Source organism: Rhinoderma darwinii, chromosome 4, assembly GCF_050947455.1.
Source record: "Rhinoderma darwinii isolate aRhiDar2 chromosome 4, aRhiDar2.hap1, whole genome shotgun sequence".
Classification (NCBI taxonomy): Eukaryota; Metazoa; Chordata; class Amphibia; order Anura; family Rhinodermatidae; genus Rhinoderma; species Rhinoderma darwinii.
In genome coordinates, this window is record NC_134690.1 from 97,453,913 (window position 1) to 97,474,949 (window position 21,037).

A 21,037-nucleotide genomic window follows, 5' to 3' on the forward strand; every position below is an offset into this window, starting at 1 on the left:
GTTGGACTTGATGGATGTTTGTCCTTTTTCAGCCTTATCAACGATATACAACTATATGTAACAGTTTCTCAGAAGCATCTTTCACAAATGATTGCACTCTTCGGGCACTTGCAGAGTTTGTCTCATCTCGACCAACCGTTTCCAAATGCCCTAATAAGGCATATTGACATTATAGAGACGTTCTCCTGCTGAGGCTTACGCTCTATGAGCCAAAGTAGAGAGCTGCTCACAAAGAGCGGCTCTGATGGATCCAGTTTGGTCATGTATTATGTGGTCCGGGAAGCATTTTAAAAGCTGGTTTGCAATACTGCATTTTAGTAGTATATTAAGATGCAAGGGAGATCTGGAGCTAGCGGAAAAACTTCTACTGGTGATAACAGATCACTGGAGTTTTTTTAAATCAGGCTGGTGGCGATCAGCTGACTTCAATTGAAAAAAGGATTGTTTAGATGAGACAACCTCTTTTATGATCGACTGAAGTCAATTTTTTTTTAGAAGAACTAATTCCCTCCAGTTGTTAGTTTTTATAGGGGTTGTCCTCAAGATAAGCCAACAATATCTGATCGGTCATGGTCCGACTCCCGGACTCACGCCAATCAGCTGTTTTGAAGGTGCCACAGCGCTCGTACAAGAGCTGCTTCCCCTTCATTTCCTTTGCTGCTCACACTGTGAATAACAAACTTGTAACGTGAGAATAAGAGAAGGCTGTAATACTATGAACCGCCGCAACCAATGTGTCGGTGATTAACAGTGTGAGTAGAAAAGAAAATTAAGGGTTAGCCCCTTCAAAATAGCTGATCAACGGGGGTTCCAGGAGTCGGACCCTGACCGATCAGATATTGATGGCCTATTCTGGGGATAGGCCTTCAATTTTTTGGGATTGGACAACCCCTTTAAGGTACCTCACTCGCCTACTCCTTGTTCCTGCCCTAAGTATTTCTTCTGTTCAATTCCAAACCCTGGACTGATGACACATGAGTAGAAGTACACTTTGAGTATATATGATTGGCAGATAATAAAGGGCTCATATGACTTCCAACCCCTTTTAACCAAAAATTGCAATTGGCCTTCCAAAAAAATGAATGATAGTTATAAATAGATTATATAAATCTAGGTAACATAATAATATTTACAAGATTTGAGAACCAATCATTCCCAGTAAAGTCCTACATATTATTGCTGGAGGAAGCTGGATTCTTATGTTATAGTTTATTTAAAGCCTACAAGAATTATAGTTTTTCATAAGATATTTCAATACACTCAGAGCAATTTCTAATTCATCCAAAATTTCTGAATCACACACGTTTCCATGCACAGTTTATAGTATCCAATAAACAGACTCATAACAGCATTATATTTTTATAGCGTATGATCTGGCGTGTAGAGAGAGTGGATATTTATTCTCACTTGGTTTTATAGGCTTCTATCATTAGAAAATTCATAACAGACAAGGGACTGAAAACTTTTGCGCAAAAGTAACTTCATGTACTAAAGCGATTTCTTTAAGGTATAAAATAGCATCTGAACGGAAATAATTACTCACAGAGAGATCTTTAGCGAATGTAGAAACATGCACCTCGGAATTGGTATTCTGTGCCTCCTGTACTAGGTTAATGAAGGCATGATCCTAACATTTTACCTGGCATTATACTGGCAAGTTTGAAGTGTCATTGAGTTGTTACGACAACTAGGGACAATGTTAAGGATTCTAGTTATTTTTGCGTTTAAAATGCCGCTCATTTTTCTATTTTTTCCTCCCTGCTTTTTGAGAGACGTAACTTTTTATTTTTTCACTGACATTGCTCTGTGTGGTACATAAAAATTAGCGTTTAATTTAAATATTTTTTTCTTAAGACGCTGTGTTTTCAAAAAATGTATACTAATCTTTGTACTTGCTGTTAAAATTCAGTAGTTTTATCTGTAAACTGCTGTCTACGTCCCTAGTTACAGAGCAGAGTAGGCGGACTCCAGAAAGTGGGGGTGTGACTCTTCACATCCTGCCTATGGAAGTCAATGGAGAGGGGAGGTGGAGCAAGAGGAGGGAGCAAAGTCAGACAGACACATTGCAGTGAGACAGACACACTGGGTATACAAGTCTATGGAGAGAAAAAGGGGATGCAGGAGCAGACAAAATTACAAACATGCTGCATACAAGTCTATGAAGAGGGGAGGGGGAAGAAGGAGGGAGCCGGAGAAAAGAGAAAGGCACATACACGCCGTCCAAAGAAATCTATGAAGAGGAGGTAGAGCAGGAGAAGGGAGCAGAGGGAGGGAGAGATACAGACACACTGCCATAGTAGTCTATGGAGACAGTAGGCAGGAGCCCAAGGAGGGAGCAGGAGCAGAGAAAGAGGAAACACATACATGCTGCCATATAAGACTATGGAGAGGGGAGAGGGAGCAGGAGGAGGGACCAGAGCAACATGCAGACATAATGCAGCTGCTGGTAAGAGTTACATATCACCACAGTGCTGGATTCTCAGCCATACTGCTCATTACTGCTATTAAATGTCCTCCATGCTGTTTTAGCTTCTATATACCCTATATGGACAAAAGTATCGTGACACACCTCTAAATCATTGAATTCAGGTGTTTCAGTCAGTCCTATTGCCACAGATGTATAAAATCAAGCACCTAGCAATGCAGTCTGCCTTTAAAAACACTTGTGCTCACTGAATTCGCTGTCACAGTTGCAACAAGTCAGTTTGTTAAATTTCTTCCCTCCTAGATATTCCACGATCAACCATAAGTGATATTATTGCAAAGTGGATCCGTTTAGGATGCACAGACACAAAAACTGGCAGACCACGTCCGCGGGATCGTCAAGTGCTGAGGCGTATAGTGCATAGAAGTCGCTAACGCTCTGCTCACTCAATAACGGCAGAGTTCTAAACCTCCTCTGTAGTTAATATCCACACAAAAACTATGTGGTGGGAGCTTCATGGCATCAGTTTCTATGGCTGAGCAGCTGCATGCAAGAATTACATCACCAAGCACAATGCCAAGCACCGGAGGGAGTGGTGTAAAGCACTGGACTCTGGGGAAGTGGAAATATGTTCTGTTGAGTGACGAATCAGGTTTCTCTATCTGACAGTTTTATGGATTGAGAATGGCAAGAGCACGTTACCTGTCTGACTGCATTGTGTCAGCTGTAAAATTTGGTGGAGGAGGAATATTGCTATTCTAGTTCATCCCAAAGGGGTACAATGGGGTTGAGATCAGGACTGTGCGGGCCAGTCAAGATCTTCCACACTAAACTCACCCAACCATGCCTTTATGAACCTTGTTTTGTGCACTGGGACACAGTCATGCTGGAAAAGGAAAGGGCCTTCCCCAAATTGTTGCCACAAAGTTGAACGCAATCAAATGTCTAAAATGTCTTGTATGTTGTAGCATTCCCATTAGCCTTCAATGAAAAGAAGGGGCCTAGCCAAAACTCTGAAAAACAGCCACAGACCATTATTCCTTTTACACTAGCCACTATAGTAGACATTCCTGTAGGTGGCATCCTGGCATCTGTGAAATCCAGACCCGTCCATCAGACTGCCAGATAGTAAAGTGAGATTTATCACTCAACAGTACACATTTCCACTGCTCAAGGGTCCAGTGGCGAGGGGCTTTACACCACCCCAACCAATGCTTGGCATTGCGCATGGTGATCTTAGACTTGTGTGCAGCTACTCGATCATGGTAGCCCATTTCATGAAGCTCCTGACCCATAGTTCTTGTGCTTATATCACTTGCAGAGGCAGTTTGGAACTCTCTAGTGAGTGATGCAACATAAGATAGGTAATTTTTATGTGCCACATGCGCTGTCAGTTTTTGTAATTTACCCGTTCATGGCTGAGCAGTTGTTACTCCTAGACACTTCCACTTCACAATAATAGCACTTGCATTTAACTGGGGCAGATGTAGCAGATCAGGCCTCCTATGACAGTGCCAAGTTTAAAATCACTGAGCTCTTCAGTACGACCCATACTGCTACCAATGTTTGTCTATGGAGATCGGTTTTATGCACCTGTTTGCAATGAGTGAGACAGAAAAAACTGTACTCAATGATTAAGGGTGTCCACATACTTTTGTTCATAGGTGTATATTAAAACCCCTTCCCGACATATAACATACAGTTACGTCATAGCCGGGTAGGGGAAGTATGGAGCGGGATCACGGAGTGAACCCGCTCCATAGGATGCCGTGTCGGCTGTATTTTACAGCCGATACTTCAGAGTAATGAGCGGGATCTCGCTCGAGAGCGATCCCGCTCGTTTAACTCGTTAAATGCTGCGGTCATCAGCGATCGCAGTATTTAAATCGTTAGAAAGAGGGGGACGGCCCCGTCTAACAACTCATCGCACCCCCAGCGGGGGGGGGGGGGGGTGGTGATGGTTGCTATGGATGCCTGGGGTCCTAATGAAGTCCCCCAGGTCCGCCATCTTTGTACATCTATTAATAGATGCCTGTCAGAATCACGATATACTGCAATACATCGTTGGTTGAAGTCCCCTAGGAGGACTAATAAAAAAAGTAAAAATGAGTTAAATAAAGTATTTTTTTGTGTAAAGTTAACATGTTGTTTTAATTGCACAGTGAATTGCGTAAAAACGGCGCGCAAAAAACCATGGAGGAATCGCTGTTTTCTGCATTTTCTTCCCCACAAATAATTTTTTTCACATTTCCTAGTACATTATATTGCACAATAAATGGTGCTACAAAAACGACAACTTGTCCCGCAAATATCAAGCCCTCATAGTACTATATAGACGGAAAAATAAAGGCGTTATGGCTTTTGGAATGTAGGGAGGAAAAAACTACAATTAAAATCTGAAAGTTGTTTACGATGGGAAGGGGTTAACTTTAATTTTCTATGTCAAACTCTGCAGTCAGAGTTTAGTAGTGGAATATATGAATACATTAAAAGGCGTGATTATCATCAGTAAGAAATAATGCATGGCTTCTGAAGGGTAGGATATGTTCCTACCAATACTTTAGAAAATGTACTTGAAATTTATAAAACTTAAATAAGTTGGATATGACCAGTGACAGTTCTAGCAGGAAATCATGATGATAAGTCTTTCAAGATTAAGTAAAGAGTCCTCCAATCTCTACGGGATTCACCATAAAGTGTTCACTACACTTAATTACAATACAACTTGTTGCGAGCACTTGAAGATGTAACACAAGACAGTTCCACCACTGATATCCTCCATTAATCAAACACTCTTATGTATTTCCAATAAATCTACACTCAGCTTGTTATCCTTCGTTCCACAAGAAGATTTATATTACATTGACAGAAAACAACACTTTTATGACATATATGAAGTTATTTATTGAACGTTTTCTAGAAAGAAGATGAATTTTCTGTTGCATATGGTGTTATCATGGACATAGCTTACATGGGCCCTTTTGTCTGAGGATTGGGGGACTATGATACTGTCCAGTACAAATGCCCCTTTTCCCCTTTAGTATGTACACTCCTAAGGGGTACAGTGATTTAAATATATAAAGAGGATCTAGTAGTTCACTGCTAGGATGACTACTGGGACACTCATCTATTAGATTAACGGGGATCCAATCCCACAATCAGGTTAGCCACTCTCCCAATAGAAGTCAATAGAGAAGAGGCTGAGCTTATCCATTGCAATCTATAGGAATTATGGAATGATTAGAATGCCGTTCTCCAGTTAGGCAAGGGTCCCAGAGGTGGGACCTGCACCTAATAATTATTTATGGCATATCCTGTTGATATGCCATAAATGTTAATGATGGGAATGCCATTTTAAAGGGGTTCTGTACCTTAAAATATTGATGGCATATAACTAGGATATACCATAAATGTGTGGGTGATAGGAGTCTGACTGTTGGGATCCCCACTGATCACAAGATTGAAGGGTTGAGCTTAGTGGACTTCTTGAAGTTTTACCAGACACTGTGTCACTCTTGTCCATGCACTATGTATGGTATTGTTTTACTTAAAGAGGTTCGCCCATCAGGGACATTTATGGCATATCCACAGGATGCCTCCCGGGCCACTTCCTGATTTCATGATCAGAAATGACAAAAACGGTTTTTGTAACTTCCATAGAAGTGAATGACAGTTACAGAAACAGCGTAGCTCAGCGAGCTATGCTGTTTTGCTGATTACATGGTCGGAAATCGTGAAGTGGCCCGGTAGGCAGCGGGAACCGAGAATGGTAGAGCCGGTTTAGTGTGCCTGTTCTAAAGATAGATGCGGGTCCTAGAGGTGGGATCTGCATCTATTTGACATTTATGGCATATCCTTTAAATATGCCATAAATGTCCCTAATGGGCAAACCCCTTTAAATCGGGTTGAGCTACAATACCAGACATAGCCCTTGGATAAGAGCAAGACTGCATGGTAAAACTTAAACTTGGCTTAACATTTAACAACTGAATTTTGTATATGATCAGTAGCTCTTAAAATAGGTCAGTGTGAGTAACTGCATGTTTTGGCATAGCAGCCTATATACCAGTGTTCAAAGATATTTCCCAGTGTCCTGTTTTGAAGAAATAAGATCATATATGTTTGTGTATGTACAACACGGTGTATATGTGTGTATGTTAAACCATGTGATACCATGAAGTTTCCATCAATGATGTGCCTCCTTCTCCTATACTCCACACAGGGTGTACACAAGTAGCTCTGAGCCCCCTCCCTGAGTTAGTAGGTGCAGATTTGATCAGTTTGGTAGACAAGCCTCAGATTACAACCCTGGAGAATTTGTATCACAAAGCCCCATTCTCCAAGCAGCGTAGAGAATATCCACTCACTACAAAGCAGCTGAAGAATTTTCCTGGTGCATCCAAGGAGCTTTTTTGTCTTTTTTCTAAAAGGGTCTTGAAATGATGAAATTATCCCCCTCTGTCCCCCCTGTATTCACTCTAAGCCCACAGAAATAAGATGGAGTTTTCTTTGAAGCCAAGTTTGGGAGAGAGTTTCAATTAAGACATTTGGCTCAAATGAAAAGAGTTGGGATGACATAGCGACCAGAGAGAATCCCTAAGCCTCCTTTTCATTATTAAAGCAACCCAGCTCCATATGGTATGTAGGGGCAATGTTTATTAATATAAATATAAATTAAATAAAGTGTCTTTGAGTATGTCATAAGAGCATGCATGTAACAGTTGGATAAGTCTGGGTGGGAGGTATACTAGCCCACAAGATCCCTTAAGGGTACGTTATTTTTTACATTGCTACAAGTATATTTAAATATTACAATGGTGTGGCAGTCACATGCTCTCTTCTTCCGATATTACGTTAGATTTTTGATGGGAATGTTCTTTAAGATATTTAGGTGGTTCTTGACTTCTCTGTGCATCTGTGTTCTTGCTTTAGAAAGTAGACAGACCCAATTATTTTATTTATGTCATATGTGTCTGACTCAACTTCAAGACATGATTGTGACAAGCAAGTGGTCTAACCAAAGTCTGGGGGGCAGGTTTTTCCTAAAAATGGGTCTATAAAATGATTTCTTCCATGAGCTTCAACCCACAAAATGCTTTAAGAGTTTGATTGTGCCTTACTGAGCACAGAAAAATGGACCAAAGAAAAATATTGTATGGCGTAATGGCCACTTGCGTAGTATTCTTTTAATATATATTTGTTTGGTTATATTGTGTGTTAGACCTTGTTGCTGTTCTTCATAATGTGGAGCTAAATTGGAAAAAGGAAAAAAAGGACAGCACAAAAACGTGGCTGAGGCTGAAAACAGCAGGAAAAAACGCTGCCATAAAGCATCTAAAATAGCACAATGACTATGTGCAATGTGGATTCAGCTTTGGTCACAGACGTGATTATTACTACTGCAGAAATCAATGGCTTATGTAAGATATTAGTGGGCCCAGGACAAAGATCACATTAGTTGCCCTCGATATTATTTGAAAAAAATTTGACCTGAATCCTTAATGACGGATTAATCCAGTTTTTTCAGAACAAATTCTTTTCATTGATACAGTAATCTATTGATAAGCAAGATCAGCGATATATTAGGATGCAGAAGTTTAAGAACATAATCTTTACTAATAGTTAATCATTTTGATAAGAATTGATTTTTAAAGCACCAACATTTTTCCCAGGCTATACAATAAATTACAGGGTACTGTGACATGCAATTACAATATTACATATGAACATAAGAATAAAGGGTCCTCCTACTTTTATGGAGCGGGGAAGAGCATTCAATAGAAGAGGAGCAGCACGAGAGAAGTCCTGGATGTGCAAATGGAGATGTTTACCACAGATGAAACCAGTGCCCTGTCCTTAGCAGAGCGAAGTCCATAGCTAGGCATTTAAGGAGAAATGTAAGTAGACAGACAGGGAGATAGACAGATGCAGCAATACTGAGGGCCTCAAACGTATGGAGCAGATGCATAACTAATGAAGTGACTAATAGTGAAAAGCAGCCTTAGGCTACATGCACGCATTGCGGAACTTGATGCGGAAAATTCACATCACAACCACAGTTACACGCAGGCACTTGCGCAGGTAAATTCCGCACTTAATGGTGCATTTTTTATGCGTTTTTAGGTACGTTTTTTTAGATTTTGATGTGGTAATACGTATGGTTTTATGATGCAGATTTTAGTGCATTTTTTTTAATAAAGATGTCAGATAGATTTCTGTGGTGGAAACGCAAGATTAATTGACATGCCGCTGATTTTAAAATCTGCACCACAATTTAATTTACGAGCGGAGAAATTCTGCAAAGTTTAGATGAAATTACTTGAAATCTCATTTACTTTGCTAGTACTGTATTAGATTGCGGTTTTGCTGCTGGAAAATCCATGCGGCAAATCCGCACGTAATATGCATCCTGTGTAGGAAGCCTAAGGGCACGGCCAGATGTGGCGGAATTGCTGTGGAATTCCGCTGCGGACAGTCCACAGTGGAATTCATCAGCGGCCGTTTTGTACGGTTGTTTCAATACATTTTTAGGCAAGTTAGTTCAGACATTGCGGAAAACTCCGCTGTGAACCATAGGCTGCGGTGCGGAATTTTCCCTCTGCAGCATGTACTGACTGTTGCGGAAAAGAAACGGAATTTCACTGCGGATTTCAGCCTTTGCAATGCAAAAACTGAAATCTGTGGCAAGTCCGCTGTGTTTTCTGCAACATCTGAATTACCTGTCAAATATGCAAATGTCGGTGCAGATTCGTTGCGTAATTGCCCCAAATCTGCACCAGCATTTGCAGCGGAAAAACTCTGCCACGTCTGGCCGTGCACCAAGTGGAACAGTGAATAAGAAAGATTAGTCTGGTGGCTGCGTTCGATAAATTGCAGCAGCACCAGACTGTCCAAGGGGAGACCAGTTACTAACAACTTAGAGAGCATGCATGAGTGTTTTTGCCATTTATCTGGTAAGAGGCAGATACCTAAAATGTTTTCTAGGTTAACGTAGCAGGATATGGAGATGGCCTCAAAGTGGAGAAAAAATTACAGGTCTGAATCAAAGATAGCGCCATTAAGTACAGGAGTAATTATGGTACTGTTGACAGAAATGGAAAAAACAGATGTTAGTGATTTTCCAAAGCATTTGATACTGTGCCACATAAGAGGTTGGTACGTAAAATGAGAATGCAGGGAATGGGGGAAAATGTGTGTAAGTGGGTAAGTAACTGGATCATTGATAGGAAACAGAGGGTATTTTTTTAGCGGTTCATACACCGATTGGGTCACCGTTACTAGTGTGCTACCACAGGGGGCAGTATTGGACCCTATTTTCTTTAATGTATCTATTAATGACCTTGTAGAGGGTTTGCACAGTAAAATATTTTTTTTTTTTTGCAGATGATAGTAAACTATATAAAGCAATTAACACAAACAAGGCTAGTATTCTGTTACAAATGGATCTGGAGAAGTTGGAAGTTTGGTCAGAGAAGTGACAAATGAGGTTTAACACTGGTAAATGTAAGGTATGCACTTGAGAAGGGAAAATACACGTTACCATTACATACTAAAGGGTAAAATACTGGGTAAAACTGATGTGGAAAAGGCTGCCAAGACAAAGAAGATTATGGGGTGCATCAAACAAGACAAGAATATAGGTCTACCACTTTATAAATCACTAGTCAGACTGCACATGGAATATTGTCTACAGTCTTGGGCACCTGTGTACAAGAAAGACACAGTAGAACTTGAGCAGGTTCAAAGACAGGGAACCAAAGTAACAAATGTAATGTGCGGACTACAGTACCCAGAAAGATTATGAAAATGAGGATTATTTAGTTTAGAAAAAAGAGTGACCTAATAACTGTGTATAAATATATCAAAGGTCAATACAGAGAACTCCCAGATGATCTATTTATACCCAGGACTGTAACTATAACAAAGGGGGCATCCTCTACGTCTAGAAGAAAGAAGATTTCTACACAAACATAGAAGTGGATTCTTTACAGTAAGAGCAGTGAGACTATGATACTCTCTGCCAGAGGAAGTTGTGAATTTACTAAAGAGCTCAAAAGGGATCTCGATCCCTTTCTCGAGTGTCATAATTTTACAAGTTGATCCAGGGATTTAATCTGATTGCCACATTTGGAGACAGAAAGGAATTTTTTTTCTAAAATGAGAAAAGTTGGCTTATGCCTCGTGGGGATTTTTGCCTTACTCTGGATCAACATTGAAGAATAATAGGCTCAACTTAGTGGGCTTATGTCTTATTTCAATCTTATGTCAACCTTCACCCCCTTATCTCTTTTTAACAATCCAGTAACTGTGAGCCATGAAATTCATTAGCTCAGGCATTTACATATTATCTGTTAGACAGAAGGACGCTTCTTTCAGATGACAGTGGGCCCATTTACCTACTGTGCCTCTGTGAATCTGCACACGTTGCATCAATGGAATGTCTGCCCCTGCGCCGCTGACAGCTACCAAAGGAACACTAAGGCTGGGTTCACACCTGCATCGGGTCTTTCCGTCAGACTAGTAGAACAAAAGAAAACCCAGAAGCGACAGTTAGACATTACCAGTGGCCGACAAAACCCATTGACTTTAATGGGGTCTGTCAGAATGGCTTCCGTCCATGGTTTTACCTGAAATAATAGCACTGCATGCTTCTGGTATTCTCGGCCGGATCTGCGACGGAAGCCGCTAACGGAGCCTCCAACACAGATGTGAATGAGACCTAATTGAGCAGCTAAACCAGTAGGAGGAGAACGAGGATAGTAAACTTAGCCCAAGGACAACTTCTGAAAAAGTTGGTAATTCAGAGTGTCAGATGTGTCAGGATGCAAACAATTTGTCTAATTCAGTTAAATAATTATTTTGTAACTTGAACTTTTTATTTTCCCTAAAAGATAAACTGTTTTCCTTTAAAACAAGTATTTCTCTGTTCCTACACACCATATAGTTTAAATCGGTTTTCACCACTATATATTTTTTAATTGTGTCACTGGAGCTGCATAAACAAAGAGCAACGGGGGACCGGGACCATGGAATTGTAATTGCGGGAGCGACGGGGGATTTGAATGTTAAAAAAGTATTCCAGTCACAGTTACCTATCGATCAATGGGGGTCCCGGCAGTCAGACCCCCACACATCTAAATATTGTCACCTATCCAGTGGATAGATGATAATTTGTTGGGACTGGAATAGCCCTTTAAGTAAAACTTTTTTGTTATTTTAATCCATGTTCAGTTGATTTAAGACACTTTTTATGGGGCTGGAAATCCATTTTAAACAGTAAAAGCAATAATAGAAGTCTTCTAATTTGGTGAATCCAGAGAGATTGCCCTTTTGTTAAAACACCACTTTAGTAAAAGACAATATTGACATTTATACCAACTTAAAGAGTCAGGCTCTGTTCACACAGGCGTCATTACTTTCATATAAGGAAGCCTTGATAGCTACACCAGATCCGTTTTCAAATATATACGACAAATCCTGACGGACCCTGTTGACTTATAATGGGATCCGTCAGTGGTTCTGGTATTTTTTATGGTAAGAAAAGTGCTGGAGACTGTTGGCCTTGCTGTACAAAAGAAAACGGAAAGCCCATAACGCAAGTGTGAACGGCGTCTTATTTCCTGGGGGCCCCATATAACACAGTCATGGAGGCAGCATTGCTTACTGTTGACAGTCACTGTTGTATTTTACATGAATGTCTTACTATTTAAATTATACTTTTTATCCATCTTTCCACATATCAGGGTCTCCAGCCGTCTGTAAATTCCTGGAAGATCTGTAAAAATAGGGGACTTTTTTCAGTGTCCATAAAAAAAATTGTTAGTTCTTTTTTTTAAAGTTGGAGCAGCTTGTACAGTTTATTGTGATTCTAAATATCATAATTTTAGAGTTCACAGTGCATGCTGCTAATGTGTTCATATCACTATTCTAAGCTATAGACATATATTGCATATCAGCTTTATGATTCATTAGGGTTTTCCGATTTGTCCATAAAAAATGTTGGCTGTCCATGATTTTTGGATAAATTGTCCTGAAAAAAGAAAAAATCTGGTTGTCAACCCTGCTACAGGTAATAGTGCTGCAGTACAGTATTAAACACGAGCATTACCTATAGTAATATCCATTCTCAGTACCTGGTTAATGAATAGAATGCTCGGACTACATTGAAGACTGATATTCACTAGGGGAAGTGCAGAATTTCAGCAGAGGGGGTGGGGGTTAAATGCTATTATTTATAACAATGCAGACGTATATCCATTTCAGGGTCAGTGAATAGAGGAATTATACTATATATAGATTTTTATTGGTTATTCCACATCTGTATGACAGAATGCATGCAAAGATTCCTGTAGTCTATTCGACATACAGTATATGTGATGGGAAGTATATGTAGATTCCTATGGTCTATCCCACATATATGTGTCAGAAAGGATACATAGATTCCTATGGGCTATCCCACATCTATGTAACAGGAAGTATATGTAGATTCCTATGGACTATCCCACATATATGTGTCTGAAAGGATACATAGATTCCTATGGGCTATCCCACATCTATGTGATGGGAAGCATATGTAGATTCCTATGGACTATCCCACATATATGTGTCAGAAAGGATACATAGATTCCTATGGGCTATCCCACATCTATGTGATGGGAAGCATATGTAGATTCCTATGGACTATCCCACATATATGTGTCTGAAAGGATACATAGATTCCTATGGGCTATCCCACATCTATGTGACGGGAAGCATATGTAGATTCCTATGGACTATCCCACATATATGTGTCAGAAAGGATACATAGATTCCTATGGGCTATCCCACATCTATGTGACGGGAAGCATATATCGATTCCTATGGACTATCCCACATATATGTGTCAGAAAGGATACATAGATTCCTATGGGCTATCCCACATCTATGTGACGGGAAGCATATGTAGATTCCTATGGACTATCCCACATATATGTGCCAGAAAGGATACATAGATTCCTATGGGCTATCCCACATCTATGTGACGGGAAGCATATGTAGATTCCTATGGACTATCCCACATACAGGTGTCAGAACGGATACATAGATTCCTATTGGCTATCCCACATATATGTGTCAGAATGGATACATAGATTCCTAAGGCTATCCCACATCTATGTGACGGGAAGCATATGTAGATTCCTATGGTTGTACACATATGTATGGGCATGTGCAAACATCCCCTCTGTTATCCCTCAGGTCAACTCTGAGTGACCACATTTTTAACCTATGCATGCCGCCTGCTAATTAGAAAACATAGCAAAAAACTAATAACTGAGCATTAAGGCCATTTTACACTGGCTTACAAGCAGCCGGTGCAGCGAGCCTCAATCAACAAGACATCGTTGATCGGCGCTCGTTTGCTCCTGTCACACGGAGCTATGGATGGGGATGAGAGGTCGTTACTCCGATCGCTCGTCCCCATACATTCTTATCATGTCGGCAGCGCGTCTCACTGTTTACACAGGGAGATGTGCTGCAGACAACGATAATAATTTACTTTTTTAAAATGATACGACCAGCAGATCATTGAGCGTTTGCTCGTTCATCTGCTGATCGTTCCCCTGTTTACACAGGGCAATTATCAGCAACGAGCGTTATATGAACGGTTGTCTGCCCGATAATCGTCCTGTGTAAAACCCCTTTACTCCACTGATGACCTGCAGTTTCAAACATTTTTGTTCTGTCAGTCACTGGAAACAAGAACATAATCTCCTAGTGTCATTGGGCGGGAACTGTCCAATTAAAGAACTCAGATAATGGCGAATTTAGCGAAGTAGAATCATCTTATCTCCAAACGACTTGAGCTCGTTTACCAGCATTTAGCCAATTAGAAATCACAATATGCTCAAATGAAAAGCACTATAAGCTTCTTTCAAGTTACACGTTCTCTATATACATAAAACCTTATTTTGCAAATCCCTGCTACCAATCCAATCTGGAGTGGCTGCTTCTCTGCCATCTTAATGAGGTGTAGACTACACGAAACGCGTCGCTTGCTCGTGAAGAGACGTACAAGATCTCTTATGAGCCAGGAGCTTATTACAGCTTATTAGAGAGACAGACAGGCAACATGATGAGATTCAGAGAGTGGTCTTATTGAGGAGAACTAGAACAAGCCCATAGGAAATGCCTTGTTTATATGGAAGCAATTAAAAGGCAGTTAGCGGATGCTAAACCTTTCGGAAACATGTCCTCGGTAGAAATCAGCATTGGCAGGCAAGTTATCTGTCAGCTTATATCCTGCTCGCCCTCTGATCCTATTCCAGCTGTAGATCCCACTCCTTTGTAATGGTAGTTTGGTTGATGCATGAGGTGAGGTTTTCCATAATGTCTGCCTATCTGATTTCTTCAGCTACATGTCGTAATGCTATGTAATATAACACAATATAAAACAGTCTCAGCAGCCACAATAACAGAATCTGGGGAGCGCTCTTGCCTGATACTTAAACATAATGAGCGTGACAAATATCTCTATGCAGCAAAGCAGAAGCCAGGATTCCTACTAATGCACTCTACACAGTAACTGTGCTGTACTTTCTAATCTAATACAAACACTTTAACCCCTTAACGACATACCACATACATGCACGCGGCAGCCGTTAAGGGGAAGTATGAAGCGGGCTCACGGGCTGAATTTGCTTAATAATTAACGGGTGACGGGCGACGGCTGTGTAATACAGCCGACACCTCACTGCAACGGGCACAATCAAGGATCACTTTTATTACGCTAATTTAACCTCGTAAATTCCGCGGTCAATCGCGACTGCTTTCATGGTTGGTTTGTGAAGGTTGTCGTTTTGGAAGAAAAGGCCATGAGTTAAAATGACAAATTGATGATCAATCTATGTCTTGTTCTGTGGCCTTGTCTGGGCATCTGTTAACGGGGTACACATATGCCGTTTATCATAAACAACTTTGCAAGGATTGCCATTGACTGTAGCCGACAACGACCCAAAAAATTCAACATGTCAGCTCAACTTTCCATATCTCCAACAAGAGAGAGAAAAACCTAGACCGGACATCCACTTTATATGCTCTACATTGATCTGTTGCGGCTAAGCAAAATATCTAAATATGAACATGAGGTTCTTAGTAAACAGTTTCATCAAACTGTATAAGCCCGCTTGCCAATTCACGGCGACCTTTAAGTGGGCGCCTACTCTATTAGGTGCAGTATAACATAGCAACATAAAATCAATTTTAGCAAAATTTGGAATCATACCTCACTCAACTACAACCACATTCAGAGTTCAGAACATGAAAAAGATTATAATTAATTTGGTCTCCAATCTTCATAATGCCCATAGATAATGCACACAGTGATGTCACAGTAGTGGGACAATGCACATAGTGATGTCACAGTAGTGGGACAATGCACATAGTGATGTCTCAGCATAGAAATAATGCACTCAGCCATGTCACTGTACTGGGATAATGCACTGAGTAAAGTTGCAGCTCAGGAGTAGTGAAAACAGAGATGTCACAAAAGTGGGATCATGCACAAATAATGTAATATGGAATAATTTACCTAGTGATGTCACAGTACAAAGACATTGCACACAATGATGTCACAGAAAAGGCACAGTGCACATGACATTACAGCACAGAAACAAAGCAAAAAATAATTCCACACTGCAGGGAAAATGTTCACAATGATATCACTGCACAGGAATAACTCACACAGTGATGTCACAGAACAGACATGGTACTCAAAGTGATTGTGCAGCACAGGAATAATGCTCACTGTAATGTAAAAGAACAGGAAAAATGCACACAATTATATCAAAGTAGAGGAATAATGTACAAAATGATGTCACAGCGTGGAACTAACACAAAAAGGAATGCCCTGATACAGGGATAATGCACAAGGGGAATCATGTTCTTTCCTTGGTCTCCTTGTGATCTGCATTGAGTCTTGCTTGCTTTCCTTCCATTATCCATATTCATTACTAACTGAATTTTATTTCTAAATGGAGTTGAACCCACTTATTTGCTGGGTCCCATAGCTGTTGCTATGCCTCTTACCCTGGCTGGACGTTACACCCACGTTTAGACTCATATATGCATCTGAGGGCGAAATAACGCAAAAATAACCAGGCAAAAAATATGTTTTATACAATATATTGTATATATAATAATACTATAGGCTATACCTTCTATACACGATTTCTTCCACTTCAAGTTGCAAAAAATTTATGAAGTATAGTATTACATTTTTGAAGACATTTTGTAGATTCAGAGACATTAGAGTTAAAAGAAATGTGTTATACTAATGCCATTACTAACACATGAGCCCTGTAATCTCTTCATCATTAACGGACAGGCAATGGCTTCTGTTACAGTGTAAATAAGATTAGCATTTTTTGACAATATTATTAATAAGCTGACAATATTGTAATGTTTCTCATAGTCCTCAACATACACAAAGAACTAGAGACTGAATTTATCAAGACCTCTCACCTGCAATCCGTCACTGGTAAGAACATTGATTTAAATGTGTGTGCTTAAAGGGAACATCCGTTGCATCCATTATTTTCATATTTATACTGCAGCATGCAAATGATGGCCCCATCCATTGTATTTAGGGCCATTTTTATTTATTTTATTCTGTAACAAATGCCCAAGGACTAATGAACACACATATAAGAAAAAAATAGCTTCTCAATATAATGTGTGATCCAGATGTGTTCTTGTAAAATTATACATTATTCGCTACTTATGGGTGATGCTTGCCTTATGGTTCTTTTCTTTCGTGTTTAATGCTTTAAGCTCTGCTACTGCCATTGCATTGCCTATTGGGAATCAGAGCTCTGTCCATCTCCCATACTTTACACTGCAGCTCTGCTTGTACAGATTGACTGCCAAAGGCTAGTGAATGGGGAGAGCTGATTCATTACAATAAAAAAAAACAATAATTATAATCTACAAGTAGCTAAACCACTAGTGAGAAAAAGAAGATTATAACGTAACTAACACATCTCCACATGAACTTTAAATTGTGCATTAGAACAATGGATATCCTTAGAAAATACATAATTTAGTTTAAAGGGGTTGTCCGCCTTCTGACAACTGATGACCTATCCACCAGATAGGTCATCATTATATCATAAGTGCGGGTCCGACACCCGGACTCCGCACCGATAAGCCGATCCGATTGCCTGTCGGCACCGGATGTTATGGCACATAATGCTATGTACGGAGCCGGAAGCAGTTGGCTCCATACATAGCATAGCAGCCGTGCTGCATAACTGCAGATCTGCTCCTATTCACTTGAATAGGAGCAGAGCTGCAGTACTTCAGCTCGGCCGCTATTCCGTGGCTGCAGCCAACTGCTTCCGGCATGTACATTCGGCGCACGGAGGCACCGGACCAGCTGATCTGTGCGGGGTACGGGTGTCGGACCCCCACAGATCATGTACTGATGACCTATGGAAAACCCCTTTAATATTCAATGTACGGATGTAGCCATCTTTATCTTGACTCTTAACCCATTAAATACACAGTGGCAAAAAAATGTTACTTGACCTTTTCAATGAGTGAATTCTAAAGAACCAGAAAACGTGTATATTAAAGAATATGTTATTAATAGTGAAAGTCAATGGCTAAGTAAATTTTTTATAAAAAAATATATATGCCTACTAGGATAGGGTCAAAATGTGATATGAACAGAGACTAACTGTACATACAATTATTTTGTGCATCAGTCCTCCAGTCTGTTTAGATCAATTGCAAGAACATAAAAAGTCTACAAAGGAATGCGAGTAAAGAACGTATATTTACATCAGATTTAAAGATGGATAAATAGTAATAGAAATAATATGTTACTATTATCAGGATTTCCCATTTGAGAATTTGTGCTGACTATATCTGATGATTTATCTGCTATAATGGAACCATTAATAACCACACAGGAAAACTGTTCAGTAACTTTTGTGGACTACTGCACCATATTTCCAGCTGCAATTGAGCATTTTCTTACCTTTATTAATTGTTCTTCTTCCAGGAACTACAAGTTATGCCTCAGTTGTCATGTATCAGTATACACCCACCAATAATGAATTATTCAGGTATAGAACATAAAGTATTGGAAAAAATAGAGAAGTAATAGCAATATGTCAAATTAATATTGCATATGACATAAACTAGTATACATTTTTGGTGCACCATAAACAAACTGTTGTAAAATAATTGAATAGCTTCATCTTACCACTATTATTGCTGTAAGCTTGCAGCATTTCATCCTTTAGAGCAGGGGTCTCAAACTCGACCGGGTAAGTGGGCCACATATAGAAATAATGTGAAGTTGACGGGCCGCATTACTTTCAAATTTGATACATTACAAAATTATTGTTAATTCATTAGTTATTTGAACTACTATAACACTATATTACTATAACAATACTACGTTACTATAATACTACATTACTATAATAATAGCGCTAGGTTTAAACTTACCGGAAATTTGCGAGATTTCTCTACGTGCTTATTTCAACAATCCACTTTTACAGTTTAAGTGTCGCTAAATGCAGTCCGGCAGCTCAGTTGGCAGCGTTTGGCAGACACACAAATGTAAAAATTAGGCAGCCCCTTTTTAGATCGTGCCACAGAGCCCTCTATAAATACTGCCACAATGCCCTCTGTAGATAATGCCACACACCCCTAGATAATGCCACAGTGCCTTCTGTAGATACTGCCATAGTGCCCTCTGTAGATACTGAAACAGTGCCCTCTGTAGACGCTGCCACAGTGCCCTCTGTAGATGCTGCCACAGTGCCCCCTGTAGATAATGCCATAGTGCCCTCTGTAGATAATGCCATAGTGCCCTCTGTAGATAATGCCACAGTGCCCTCTGTAGATAATGCCACCGTGCCATCTGTAGATAATGCCACTGTGCCCTCTGTAGATGCTGCCACTGTGCCCTCTGTAGATGCTGCCACAGTGCCCTCTGTAGATGCTGCCACAGTGCCCTGTGTAGATAATGCCACACACACCCCTTGTAGAGTGTGCCACAGACACCCCCAGTAGATAGCTCCATTGGGGCTCCCTTTAGGAGTGGAATCCCCAGCCAGAGCATTGCCGACACTTTGGCTAGGGATTGCTCTGCTGGAGGAGCCCCTGATGTTACTGTTCATACTCAGTGATGTCAGGGGATCCTCCTGGACCGGAATGTGATGTCATGGACAACCCCAGAGCCGCTGTCCCAGAGCGGAACACTAGTATAGGCTGTGCTCCGGAACTCTGGGGAAGCAACTGACATCAGTGTTCATATATGGACAGTGATGTCAGGGGCTTGCCCAGAGCTGGAGTCCCATAGTAGAGCCGCTTTTAGCACCCTGCCTGGGATTCCAGCTCTGCTCCTGACATCAGAGCTGGAGTCCCGGGCAGAGCGCTATTAGCGCTCCTACTGGGACTCCAGCTGTGCTCCTGACATCACTGTCCAGTTCTGGGGAAGCCCCAGACATCGCTGTCCATATGTGGACAGCGATGTCAGGGGATTCCAGAGTCCCGGAGCAGAGCCTATGCTAGATCTCTGCCCGGGACACCGCTCCGGGGAAGACCCTGACAAAACTGTCCATATACAGCTATGTCGGGGATTTCCACAGAGTCCCCGAGCAGAGCCTATGCTAGCGCTCTGCTTGGGACTCCGCTCTGGGGAAAACCCTGACATCGCGTGTCCATTCATGGACAGCGATGTCAGGGATTTCACAGAGTACCAGAGCAGAGCCGATACTAGCGGCTCTGTGTCCCGCGGGCTGCAGATGACAGCCTCAGGGGCCACATGCAGGCCGCGGGCCGGGTGCATGAGACCCCTGCTTTAGAGTATGTTCTCACAAGGTGGATTAGAACAGATTTCAATGCGGAAAATCCGCAGAGTATTAGGCCTCGTTCACACTGAGTTTTTTGCAGGAGGAAAATTCAGAAAGATTTTGTCCTTCCTGCACTTCGTTTGCCGCGATTTTCACTGCGTTTTTCGCCGGCGGCCATTGAGTGCTAAAGGGCAAAAAAACTCAGCGAAATACGCTTTCTCTGCCTCCCATTGATGTCAATGGGAGGTCAGAGGCGTAAAAGCGCGAAGATAGGGCATGTCCCTTCTTTCTCCCGTGAGGCGGTTTTACCGCTCGCGGGAGAAAACAGCCCCCGCCTCCCATTGAAACCAATGGGAGGCATTTTCGGCCGGTTTCTGACGAGTTTTGCGGAGCGGTTTCCGCTCCAAAAAGCTTGTCAAAATACTCAGTTTGAACAGGCCCTTATAGTAGCAGTGAAGTGAATGAGATTTAAACAAATCTCAACCACACGCTGCGGAAAAAATAAGCTGAGAAAAAAACGTTCATAACTTGACCTGCGGTGCAGTTTTTTTTAATTCGCTACGTTTCAATTCAAGCTGCAGAACAGCTGCTCTTTTGTTGCGGGTTTTTCCCATTGAATGCAATGGGAGGTAAAACCCGCAAAATGTTGCGACTTTTGAGGCACAGAAGCCGCAAGAATGGCAAATCAGAACAAAAACTACTTTTTTTGTTAAAATTAATAAAAAGCCAATAATTACCCCCTGGCGTTGTCATAGTGATGGGTTCC